At 39.6% G+C, this 13,445-nt stretch overlaps 1 long non-coding RNA gene across 3 annotated transcripts; it reads left to right on the forward strand.

Annotated features, from left to right (window-relative positions):
• Nucleotides 1-1,245: 1,245 nt before the first annotated feature.
• Nucleotides 1,246-7,063, forward strand: LOC134022839 (uncharacterized). 3 transcript variants are annotated; one of them, XR_009930687.1, is made up of 14 exons: nt 1,246-1,318; nt 1,523-1,736; nt 2,310-2,385; nt 3,065-3,196; nt 3,302-3,382; nt 3,568-3,641; nt 3,738-3,871; nt 4,005-4,200; nt 4,291-4,377; nt 4,665-4,918; nt 5,208-5,336; nt 5,493-5,626; nt 6,185-6,296; nt 6,492-7,063. It is a non-coding gene; the product is annotated as an uncharacterized LOC134022839 (long non-coding RNA). The 3 variants fall into 3 exon arrangements; XR_009930689.1 differs by having other exon boundaries at nt 4,795-4,918; XR_009930688.1 differs by lacking the exon at nt 3,065-3,196.
• The last annotated feature ends 6,382 nt before the right edge of the window (nt 7,064-13,445 follow it).

Below are 13,445 nucleotides of genomic sequence, written 5' to 3' on the forward strand. Positions count from 1 at the left end.
TATAATCGTGTTCTGCTCCTGCTAATCGTGTTCTGCTCCTGCTAATCGTTGTCTGCTCCTGCGAATCGTTTTCTGCTCCTGCAAATCTTTTGCCGTGTCAAAATCGGGTCAAAAAGGTGTCCTATCAGCACGTTGCTTGTTGAGTAGCCAATCATAATGCTGCTCACCGACCATCCAATAATGGGGCAAAAGATTCTAGCACGGCGCCAAGTTCTCTGGAGTCATTTAACATGGAGGAGCCTGAAGCGAATGTATCATTGACACAGGTGGGTTAATTACAAGTTAATTACATCACGGAACATGCCAATAAAGTTGTATGGTTAGCTACATACAACTTAAGACACTTTTGCGGGCATCCCGGAGTTTGTTAAGTTCCATATTTAGTTCATGTGGTCGCTGCTAATGTCAACACTTACTAATATGGCTAATGTCAACACTTACTAATATGGGAAGAAAAAGGTATAACTAGCTAGTAGGCTAGCTGAAGGTTGACTAGGTTCAGTTTCCAATCTGAATAATTAGCCTATAAGTGGTCACAAGTTGGAAAACAAGGTAACGTGAGCTACTTTATGCGACCATTAAATAAACTATTCTAGTGGAGTTTGTGGGCTCAAAAGCGTAGCCTTTTGAACTTGGATTGGATTCGGATGCATGTGTGGTTGTCTGTCTAATATTGCGAATATATCCAAAATATTCTTGTTGCAATTGACTTTACTGGTAAATGTAGCGAAACACTGGTGGTGGCGATGCATTTTACAATGGATACAGAGAAAAAAAACAGTGTGTCTTGCAGGACCAGAACTCCTTGGTGGAGAAAGCTGTTCGCAGCTTTGTGGACCTCGTTTCTAGTCAGGCAAAAGGGCTAGTAGCACGTGCGCCACAAGCAGCCACTACATCCCGAGGAGACGTAAGGGTATGACACAAGTATAATTTATTTATTGCTTATTATTGTTCTTCGTTTTAACAGGTTCAACAAGGCAGGAAACACGTATTGTATTTTCATCTGAACTAGTTTGTGCGATTTAAAAAAAAAAAAAATCATATCTTTATCGTAACCTTGTTTTCACTTTTCCACCGCACATACCGGCTCAACTCTGAGGCTGACTGTACTTAAGTTAACTCGCTTTTGTCCGTTTTCACTGTCGTTGCCACTGGTTTGGTTAGGTATATAGTTAAATCCAATATTGTGTACGAGTTACTGTTGCAGTGGAATAGAAGTACTCTTTATGCTCCAGCCACCGGTGCGCCTCCAGATACCAGCCCAACAGCAGGCGTCTTCAATACCAGCCCCAAATTCGGTTCAGAGAGATATGCAAAGGTATGATAGTGATATGTACAGTGTGTCCAGGGTTGGAACAAGGGTTTGTACACCCTAATGCTAAAGACCCTCACCAATACATAAGCCATCACTGTAATTCAACTGACTTTCTCCCTTTAAATCGTTTTTGACCTTTCTAGGATGATTTTTGTATGTTTGGATAATTTTATTATTTTATACAGCCCGTTTTAATTTGTTTGTTAGGTCATTTCCAGCATTCTATCAAGGGAGGAAGAGTAGAGGAAAGAGGCCTTTTCCAAGCCCCATTGTCATAATTCCGGCTTGCAGACGGTGTCAGCTGACCTTTTGTTTGTTGCCCGAGAGCACTAGTAAAACTCCTAAAACGGAGACAAATCTTCTGCAGGCAGGACTTGGAAGGCGTTCGATTCGCATTATTGAGAATGCTGATCACGAAGAGGTATTACACGTCAGTATTTCAGTTCAAAAGTTGAAAAGGGGTGTGCGCAGTAACCTCCCTGAAATGAGTTGGTGCAGGTTGGGATGTCTCAAAATGGTTTTGGCACAATGGTGTGAAAAATATATATTTGGTAAATGTACATGGTCCAAGGGGTTCCTAATATATCAATACCTTATGTGAGAGATGTCTGCAAAAGTAATAATTCTAATTTAGGGGCACAATCACCTCTTAACCCTTGTGTTATCTTCGGGTCATTCTGACCCATCAGTCATTGTGACCCACCGTCATATTGCGACAAATTTACCTCATACAAAAACAAAGTGAAGCATTTTCTTTTAACTGTCGGGCTGTCTCAGACCCCCCACATTGGAATGGTTAAAAGAAAATTATTTTTATTTGTTTTTGTATTGGGTAAAATTGGGTAAACACAACAATGGTTCGTTATGAACCTTTGGGTCATGTGACCCGAAGGCAGCACGAGGGTTAATAGAATAGTTTGGGTTTGTCCAAAACTGAAAATGAGGCGGAAGGTGCATTACAAAGAATACTAATTTAATAATTTTCTGGATCTAGATTACCAGAGTCCTCACTGAAGAATACTCGAAAATGAGGGAACTAACGGGTGGTTGGCTGCTGTACAAAGCAACAGGTATGGAGTATTGCTGTGTTCATGGTTTATTAATATACAACAAACCATATGTTTGTGCAGGGGGAAAGAATAAAGGTGTTAAATACGAAGGATGCATTTAACTCACCTGCATTTTCATAAATGGGACAGCTGTCCACCCTCTGTAGCATGAGGTCTTGAGTGCATGTTCACAAGTCTGGGTGTTGGGACAAAGCCAAAGTCTTCAAAATACACACTTGCAGAAAAGTGTTAAGTAATTTCATATCTTCCTCTTAAAAAGCTGTCATGTGTCTTATCCTTTTCTTAATGATACATCATGTATTTTCTGTTTTAACCCTTGTGTTATCTTCGGGTCATTCTGACCCATCAGTCATTGTGACCCACCGTCGTATTGCGACAAATTTACCGCATACAAAGACAAAGTGAAGCATTTTATTTTAACAGCTAGGCTGTCTCAGACCCCCCACATTGCGATGGTTAAAAGAAAATTATTTTAATTTGTTTTTGTATTGGGTAAACACAACGATGGTTCGTTATGAACCTTTGGGTCATGTGACCCGAAGGCAGCACGAGGGTTAAAGGTGGTACTGGACAAAGGAACCTTTCTGTGGTGGCCCAAGGCGCTGAAGGATACACAGTAAAGACGCTCAAGTTGAGCTCAAACAATGGCAAACAGCTACTCTATATTGTCCATCTTCAGGAGAAATTAGACACTGCACCTCTTCCTCCTCATGCTGCACAGTTCAGCAAAATGCCAAAGTCATGCTGCAAGACTTGTGGGATAGCTATGCCCCTTCCATTGCTTGTCATCCACATTGAAACTTGTAGACATGTAAGTAATTCCACTGTTAATCCTCCACCTAAACTTGAAACAGCTGGATATCAACATCATTTTATTTGCTACAGTTTGTGTACTGAACCTCACATGCATTGCCAGGAATCTGCCCCTGAACAGCTCCAGGAAGGTGACATGGAGATGCAACAAGAACAAGATGTTAACATCGAAGATCAAGTCCAGGTTAGAGGACAGTCAATATGATAACTCAGTATATCCACACATTAAACATTCTGAAGAAAACGAACTGTACTTAATTAATACCCTTGCTCACTTATCACAGTGGTCTATGATATGACTGTCTATGCCTACAGATCTATGGTATTGTGTTTGTGAAGAATGTTTTTAAGTTTAAGTTTTCTGTCCAGTCTACCTGTCCAGTTTGTGATGGCCAGTATCCTGCCGTTTTCTTGCCCTATCATGCCAGTTCATGTGGTGAAAGGTAATAAAATGTATTTGAACAACTACAAATTAAAATTAGAACCTGCACACCGGTCAAATCATCTATAAACTGAAATCCATCTGTTTCTGATTCAAGTACACCTGAGAATCTGCCAAGTTCATCTAGCAGTCCAGACATCAGAGCTAGACCACAACGCAGTCAGGAAATGCATGGCAGCATTTCAACTCCTGATCTTGATGCTGAGAGAAGGGATTTGGACACACATGGAGGTAGGTAATTGTAATGTTAAATTCCAGTTGACTTATAGCATTTTGAAACTTAAATATTGTAGTTTTAATAAGAAAAACAAATTTTCTTCAATCCTTTTTGTCTCAGATCCTTTTGTTTTTTACTTTATTATAGTTTGGAAAACCATCCTTTGCCCCCAAGCAGCAGTGACCCTCTTCAAAAGAGATTTTGCAACAAAAGGAGATGGAACCCCCAATCCGGGCAAACTTGGACATCCGAGAGGACCAAGTATCCTAAAGTAGGCAAATACTAGCCTTCTACAAAAGCCCAGAACTTGACTGGGCTTGCCCTCTCCACTGCATTTTACACGGTAATGATGATATGGAACTTAATTCTGTTATAATGTAACATACACAATGTGTGCATGAATATTGGGTAATATTTGTGTTGTCATTCTTAGGTGATGCAGCTGTTGGAGTTGGGGTCCAAAGACACTTCCTTAGCTTGGCAATGTCTAGACTGCAGCATGGATTCAACATAAACAGTGGTATGTCCATGATGGTGAAATGAGACTTTGTGAAACATGGATTTTTTTGGGGCCATTTGTATACCAAAATAGGTTCACTGATCAGATCCGTAATTAGTCATTTGATTTGACGGGGACTGAAGGGAGTGTTGGTTTTGAAGACAGCTTTTGCACTTGGTTCAAGTTTAATTGCCAAGCAAGTAAGATTAATGCTCGACAGCATCAATGTCTAACATGACATTGGCTATGAGGAAAGGTGATACCTTATCTTTCTCATTTACCTTTTTTTTTTAACTTATAATTCATAGATACAACCAACATCACGCTCCTTTTTGAGGGAGAACAAGACCACCTCGTCCCCTCCACCTCCCAGGTCTTGCTAGAGAGTGACCTCTTTGTAATTGCTGGAAGGATGATTGGGCATTCTTTCTTGCACAGTGGCCCTTCACTTTACGGAGTCAGTGAAGCAATAATTCATATGTTGCTTCATGGAAATGTGGATACTGCCACAATTACCCTTGCTGATGTGGCAGAGCTGGACCTTCGGGAAACTATTGGCATGGTAATAAAAATATTATTTGGAGGGGTGGGGGTTTGGATGGCATTTCTGCCTTTTAGCATTTCATTGTAGATTGTGTTTGGAGAGGGCAGGAAATGTGGGAAGAGAGACAGTGACATGCATTAAAGGCCGCAGTGAAGCCCCGGTCAACACAGTGCGTGCATTAGTCCAGAACCACTGGGGCGCTCAGATATATTGCACAGGTGTCAGTTGAAATGAATATGTTAGTGTTGAGGATGACATATAAAACTACATTTAGTTCGGTTAACCATTGTTTATGTTGGCTTTTAAGCTTGATGGAGATGAAGTCCTGTCTGACCAGCAGAGGAATGAAATAAACAATCTTTCCTTTTCCTGGGACCTACCTGCTGTAAACAAGGCAAATCGCAGATGGCTGTTCCAACAACTGATGCAACATGCGGTGAGATTATACCTGATAGTCATCCCACTATTACATTTTGTGTAAGTAATGCTCAGTCAAATCAATTCTTCCCTTACACTGTAAGCATACACAGTGTACTGTTACTGCAGCCCTTCAACATCCACAATTTAATTAAGTCAATTTCTTTAACTCTAGGTGATTGGACGAAGAACAAAACAGATCAAACAAATAAAAAAGGGACTCAAGAACACGAAGATGTGGACATTGCTTGAAGAAAAGCCAGCAACAGCCCAGATTGTCTTCCCTCGGCATGCACAAATGTTGCCCAGGTAAACACTACCAATTTAAGACTTATGTTTAGTTTTAGTTACTGAACTTGTTCTCATGCCATTAATGCAAAAACATTGGCCAGTGTTTAGGTAGTATGTGCCCTTGCTTCAGCTGGCTAAATTGGGCCTCCCCATATGGATTATTGTTAAACATGACATTTTCATATTGGTTCCAGGACATCCTGAAATTGTCTATTTAACCCTTGTGTTATCTTCGGGTCGTTCTGACCCATCAGTCATTGTGACCCACCGTCGTATTGCGACAACTTTACCGCATACAAAAACAAAGTGAAGCATTTTCTTTTAACCGTTGGGCTGTCTCAGACCCCCCACATTGCGAAGGTTAAAAGAAAATTATTTTTATTTGTTTTTGTATTGGGTAAAATTGGGTAAACACAACGATGGTTCGTTATGAACCTTTGGGTCATGTGACCCGAAGGCAGCACGAGGGTTAATAAGTTACACCATAGAAATAGTCGTACATGGCACATGAATTGTCCGACATCACCTGAAACATAAAGAAACCTTAATATTTAGCTTTATTTTTTATCCCATTAGGCAATCTTAAGTCAAATTGTCTGGCCAGAGGAAGATAGCGATGATGAAGATTCCTACCCACTCAGCATCCAGAACCAGACGGCTGGATTCTTGAGGACGTTTATCGAGACAGGTATCAGTCTAGTGACAAACATGTAAAGTGACAATTTCAGTGTTTGTGGTAGAGCCACAATTTACAATTTGTTTTTATTACAAACACTAGGTGATTGTTTTTGCATTGTAACATCTGTTAATACTGTCATGGTAAAGGAGTAAAATACAGATGATCTTTAAAGACATGTTACAATTATTTTGTCTTTGAATGCAGCTTCTCCATTCCACCTCGGACAGCTGACAAAGTTTTGGGTAGGGTGGGAAATCCCTACTGGCAAGATGGAGGTTAAAGTTGGGAAGGGGGAGTACCTAAGGTCTTCCACATGTTTTGGAACTTTACATGTGCCTGGGCACTTCAACAACTATGAGGAGTTTTCTAAGCATGTAGAGAGCTGCATTGCAACATGTGTTACAGGCTTTGGTCTTATTTAGACACAGCCAGTCACTACACATGCACTACAACAAGTGCACCTTTTTGATGGCATTGTTATTTTTATTTTACATTACAAAATCAGTTCTGACATTTTAGTGTGCCTTACACTTCCTGTCTTGATTCAAGGACACTCTCTACGTAGTTGAGTACAGCACCATAGATGTCTGCCCCAAAACACTGAGATGGAGCAGTGGGATTTAAAAGTTCATTCAGTACTTCCAGTTCTTCAGTGCTCAAGGGAGATGCCAGTTCAGGCACCCGTACTCCGATTAGGTCTGTTTCGGTCATTTCCATGTCTGGAAAATGGACCCCCTGTAATAGTGTAATGATTAATAACATTGGATTCTCTGAATAAAACTACTTTTCATTTCACATGGTCTTCTTCTTTACCTCAACATTGTCTGGAGGCTCAACAGGGCTCTGGATCTTCCCAATCTCCCACAGCTGGATAGGGGTGAGATTTCTTTAAGTGCGGATTGAATGGTTATCCCAGGCATCTGTGAATGTGTCAAGATCTTCCTGAATTAGGGGCAGAAACACATACTGCGCACAAAAGAGGTGTGTGCAATTTGATGGGTCGAGAAGGCCATCCTCCTCAAGGCTGTGGAGCAGATTGTAATAGATGCTTGAAACAACATTCCAAACATCACGCCACAGGCACTCTATCCTGAAAGACAGAAAATCAACGAAAAAGGGTGTCTATTAACCTTTCAAAGGCTACAACTATAACAAGTAAGGATGGGAATCAGCGGAGACTCCCACATTTGATTTGCAATGTTTGGATGGCATAATAGGTATTTCTGATTCTGAAATTATCCTGCTATTTTTTCCAAAGTTAACAACTTTAATAAAGAATTATAGTATGTAACTCATCAACATGAAATCTAGTAGAACTTTCAACACCACAATTAACAGCTGTCAATATTAAGTTATATACCAGCAAAACATGACAGACGTTACAAGCATACATCATTATTACCTTTGGTTATGAACGCTTTTTCCTGAGATGAAGCTTCCTCTTCCACAGCCACGAATGTCAAACATATGTCTGGCAATGTCTACGTTTTCCACATCTTGGTCGCCTCTCACCCTTGACAACCCATACATATGTTAACATTTCAGATCATTTTGAAAATTGCTTATCACTTACGCAGTTATTACTGTTCTAGCCCTAAAAATTATTTCACTGTTGGTAACCCACAGTTTAAAATTGTTACTACAAACAAGAGGGTGTAGTATGAGATCTAAAACATTCTTTGTGGGCATATCACCTCCACATAATATTGGGATTAAATCTGTGTCAGCATTAGGTCATGGGCACCTGACACAATAAACCCCATGTTTACATGTAAACCATTTTTTTTTAAAGCTTGATACCTAGATGGTAAACCATGTTTGTCTACAGCCTCAAGGAAGAACTCAAGAGCTGTTGCCGCCTTGTTGTTGTTGGCTGCTTGTAGGTACAGGATCTATTGTGGAAAGTTAAAAGTTGGAAACATAAACATCACTTAAATGAGCCATCAACTAATTAAATACTGGCCCTTATGTGTGTGTTGCTTAACACAAGGTGCGCAGAGCCGAGTACTTTACTCAAGTCAAGTTCTAACATTCCATTCTGATTCTCAAAATCATATATCATCTGTTTTGCCGACATGTGAACGCTAAATGCATTTATCAGTGATGTTTATCCACTTTAGTGAACATATTTGAATTTTTAACATAAAAATGTTTCCATCATGTGTCATGACATAATAATTGCGCTTACCAGTCAATACACAATTATTTTCTTACCCCTGTTCACTGGGGTCATGACACCTATTCTGCGCTTATAGTGTCACTCAACATACTTAAACAATGACATTGCTGTAAAATTCCATGGGTGTTCTAACCTTTCTTGAAAATCCGTCTATTCCACCAAAGATTACCACACCATATCTGAAAAACAAATTCATTGTTTAATGTATTAATTTAGCGCCCCATTTTTCCAGTAGGTATAAAGAGCATTGACGCTCACATATATATACACACACTCAAACACACACAGCTTACCTGATCAACTTGTGGTTGGTATCAATATGCAGGAGTGAGAGAGGAGCTGGAACGCTGTAGGTTCTTCTTACAACACACCCAAGGCTGCTCATTCTCTCCAATATACCTAGACTATCAACGCGGTGCATTGACTCCCATACTCTGGCCCACTGAACTCTATGGCCTAAAGCCTTGAGACGTCCCTTTACCATTCTGTGACCTATGCGAAGACAGTGAAAAATATTGTTATTAAATACATTTTATTAGAGGAATAGTTTGGGATAAGCTCATGTTTAATTAAATAATTTAGGCTTTTGACATGTTCTCAGGGTTACTAAATCCAACAACTATTATCCTACAGTAGTTAAATGTCCCTTTTCTAAATACTGGTATGGCTCAGCAGCCGTCTTTAATGCCAAGGACAAATGTATGAAATTCTCCACAGAAAATATTTACAAAAGTCGTTGCTGTAAAAACGCCTACCTAAATTTGGGGAGTCTTCCTTGATTGCAGAGATCAAGTTGTCAAGCTCGTCATCAGTCACTTTACTGTAGCCCTCCCTTACGGAGAGGCCCCACTCTTGCATCCTACGCCTTATTGTCTTCACTGATGCGCCAAGCAGTTTGGATATACAGGGGACAGGCAAGTCCATGTCTAGCATGTCCTGGAGGTGGTCTTTTGAAATGACCAGCTTTGGACGCCCCCTTTCTCCAACAGTCCTGTCAACCACAACTGCTGTTCTTCTCCCATCTATTTCACTGCTGATGAGGGTGACCAGCTCTACAAGACCTTCAAGTACCTAAAAATAGTATTTTGTCAATGAGCCGCATTCATCAGAGTGAAACAGTTGTCCTTTTATGTCAAACAGTAGCATTGTTATTAATCTTAGGCTTATCAATAAGGTTAAACGTTTGATTTGAGTAACTTATTTCGTCAATTCATAACTAATACTACATAGATTACACCTATGATAAGCCAAAATATAAAATAAACCTAATATACAAAACGGTATAATAAACCTTTAATATACATATAATATACAACCTAAGACAAGGGTTACCTATAATTAGTGCAATATTAGATGCAACCAGTAGCTGAAAGTGCAACCAGTGGCTGAAAGTGACAGTGTGTAAAGTGACTAGTGAGAAGTGTTGACAGTGTATCAATGTCCATATCAATGTTCATTCAAAAGCCTGATGGCCCTTGTTATAAGTGATCAGTGTTAAGGGTGGCACAATTCATCAAAAAAAAGACATTAATTACAGCTATATTTACTTAAAAGGAAAGACATGGTTACGTAAACATGCTGTTCCTTGATTGTCTGAAAACGCAGTTTAAAGTGCTGTCTATATCTGCAAGGCTATGGTATTATCAAGCCACATCGAACAACGACTATGAAATCTACCTCCTGTGGAAAGTGTATGTGAGCAGAGAGTGAAGTTATCAGAGTCATTTCACTCGAACAAATGAACTGTAAATAATCCATGTCCATGGGCTGTCGTTGAGAGGCCTGCTCCAATCTCAACTGCAGTCTGTTAACCCTTGTGTTATCTTCGGGTCATTCTGACCCATCAGTCATTGTGACCCACCGTCGTATTGCGACAACTTTACCGCATACCAAAACAAAGTGAATCATTTTCTTTTAACCGTTGGGCTGTCTCAGACCCCCCACATTGCGATGGTTAAAAGAAAATTATTTTTATTTGTTTTTGTATTGGGTAAAATTGGGTAAACACAACAATGGTTCGTTATGAACCTTTGGGTCATGTGACCCGAAGGCAGCACGAGGGTTAAGAAGATGACTTCCCACCTGACAAAGTTGTAAAGAAAATACATTAATTTATTTATGCAATGAACAATTTCTGTATAATAGCCTACACCCTACGCAAATTGTAAACTCTTAAAAGGTCTTTGCCATGTAAAATGCATCGCCACCACCAGTGTTTCGCTACATTTACCAGTAAAGTCAATTGCAACAAGAATATTTTGGATATATTCGCAATATCAGACAGACAACCACACATGCATCCGAATCCAATCCAAGTTCAAAAGGCTACGCTTTTGAGCCCACAAACTCCACTAGAATAGTTTATTTAATGGTCGCATAAAGTAGCTCACGTTACCTTGTTTTCCAACTTGTGACCACTTATAGGCTAATTATTCAGATTGGAAACTGAACCTAGTCAACCTTCAGCTAGCCTACTAGCTAGTTATACCTTTTTCTTCCCATATTAGTAAGTGTTGACATTAGCCATATTAGTAAGTGTTGACATTAGCAGCGACCACATGAACTAAATATGGAACTTAACAAACTCCGGGATGCCCGCAAAAGTGTCTTAAGTTGTATGTAGCTAACCATACAACTTTATTGGCATGTTCCGTGATGTAATTAACCTGTAATTAACCCACCTGTGTCAATGATACATTCGCCTCAGGCTCCTCCATGTTAAATGACTCCAGAGAACTTGGCGCCGTGCTAGAATCTTTTGCCCCATTATTAGATGGTCGGTGAGCAGCATTATGATTGGCTACTCAACAAGCAACGTGCTGATGGGACACCTTTTTGACCCGATTTTGACACGGCAAAAGATTTGCAGGAGCAGAAAACGATTAGCAGGAGCAGAACACGATTAGCAGGAGCAGAACACGATTAGCAGGAGCAGGACAAGATTAGCAGGAGCAGAACAAGATTAGCAGGAGCAGAAAAAGATTTGCATCCGTAAAAAAAAGTGTTTGTCAAAAATAATTCGCATAATACACTTTTTTACGGATGCAAAACTATTTCTGCTCCTGCAAATCGTTTTCTGCTCCTGCAAATCTTGTTCTGCTCCTCCTAATCGTTTTCTGCTCCTGCGAATCGTTTTCTGCTCCTGCAAATTATTATTGACCCTAATTTGACTCCATAGCCGTGCCCCCAGCTCACCAAGGGCTTAGTTACTGCAGATGTACTGTATGGCTGTAGACAGCAGATCTGTATGAAAACAGTCAGGAAGGTAATATACATTGTGAATTACTGTGAATCTCCTTAAAGATCATTTTACAGACATGGGCTGAGTTGAGAAATTGTGATAACTTTCTTTTAAAACTGTCCTGTCTATCCTACTGTGTACTGTTCTATTTTGTCAAGGAGATGATGAGTTGCCATTACGGCACACTGCCAGCCCAGAATTTGTTCAGGTTAAATGTCACAGGTGTCATTGTGCTGTTTGTCTTTTGCTTCTCACTTCAGGATTCAATCTCAGGTCCACTGACTCACACACCTTACTGACCACTTTCGTAAACAGATTTCTGCCTGATTGCATGATTGGGCAGTTTAATACAGAGGAGTGTTTAACTAATTTAACTTGGTTACACATACTACCACTTTTCTTACTTTTGCAGCAGATCGTTTTTATTTTATCTGCTATTTTAAAAGTTAATAAAGAGTGATATTGAAGTAAGGTTAAAACCTGAAGAAAATTACAAATACTGCTATTACTATAATTTAAGTTCACTTCTTTTCTGCTCTGAATGCTTTGGTGTAGGGGCAACATCTGCCATCTGTTGGATTGAGAACTGCTGGTCTGCTGGTTGTTTCACCTTAATGAACACCTCCTAGCTCTAAGGCCAAATGAGAAAAGAAAAGGGGAGGATAGTAGAACAATTGGCTTGAGGACAGATGTAAAGATATGAAAGAGGAGAAATATCCATTGTCTATGTGAAGGATTCAGATGGTTTCTAATTGTCTTCTTAGTAATGTTAGTAGATTGGATTTTTGTTGGTTTCTTATGGTGACTACCGACCTCTGACCTTCTGGTCAAACAAAATCACTATGCTCCTGTGTGATGCATCAATATGCTGCCCTACAACAGTGAGTATCTCTCCAGTTTGCTTCCCTCTAACTGTATAGAATGGTGTTTCTGCTCTTTAATATTGGAAACCTATAAGCTGTCCTCAGATCATTCAATCAGATATTTTAGTCTAGGTTGATGCTTGAATTTTAGGTTTGGGAGTGATATATGCTTTCATTGTGTGTCTGCAGTGCTTAAATGCAGCAGATAACAGATACATCTTTCTTTTTATAAGATCATTACTCCAATGAGTGTGTAGACTAGCTTCATATCTCCAGCGCATGTTCTGGGCTGAGAGACATGCAGATGTGTTTAATTTACCCCGCAGGCCTATTGGGCTAATCATTCCTATTTTATTCCGATTTATCAAATTCACCAGCGCCATTAATATTACTGTTGCACAGCTCTGTATGAACTCTGTCGCTTATCTATCGTCATATCAACGGCTATGGGGCTATTATTGTAGCAAAAGTATTCACACATATTTTAATGCAAAATGACATGTTTTGTAACATCAATAATAAACCAAGTATAGTCCTAAAGATTCCTGATCAACAAGTATCATAAAGTATTCTCGTTATATCTCATAGTATTTATACAACTGTGGAACTACTCAATATATGTGTAAACAGGCCTGAACTGGTGAACTGGTAATCTGGCATTCTGGGAAAATGCCTGGTGGGCCAACGTACATGTGGCCGATATGATTTTTTTTTTTATAAACTTAAAATTGACCAACGACCAGCCCATAAATAAATAATAAATATGCTGAAGCAGCATTCCAACAATTAACAAGGCACAAATCTTTAGTGGCAAAAACTAAGCTATTACTTCTAACTATCTGGTATCTTCATCTGGTTTTGATACTCTGCACACA

The sequence above is a fragment of the Osmerus eperlanus genome, chromosome 6 (genome assembly GCF_963692335.1).
Source record: "Osmerus eperlanus chromosome 6, fOsmEpe2.1, whole genome shotgun sequence".
Lineage (NCBI taxonomy): Eukaryota > Metazoa > Chordata > Actinopteri > Osmeriformes > Osmeridae > Osmerus > Osmerus eperlanus.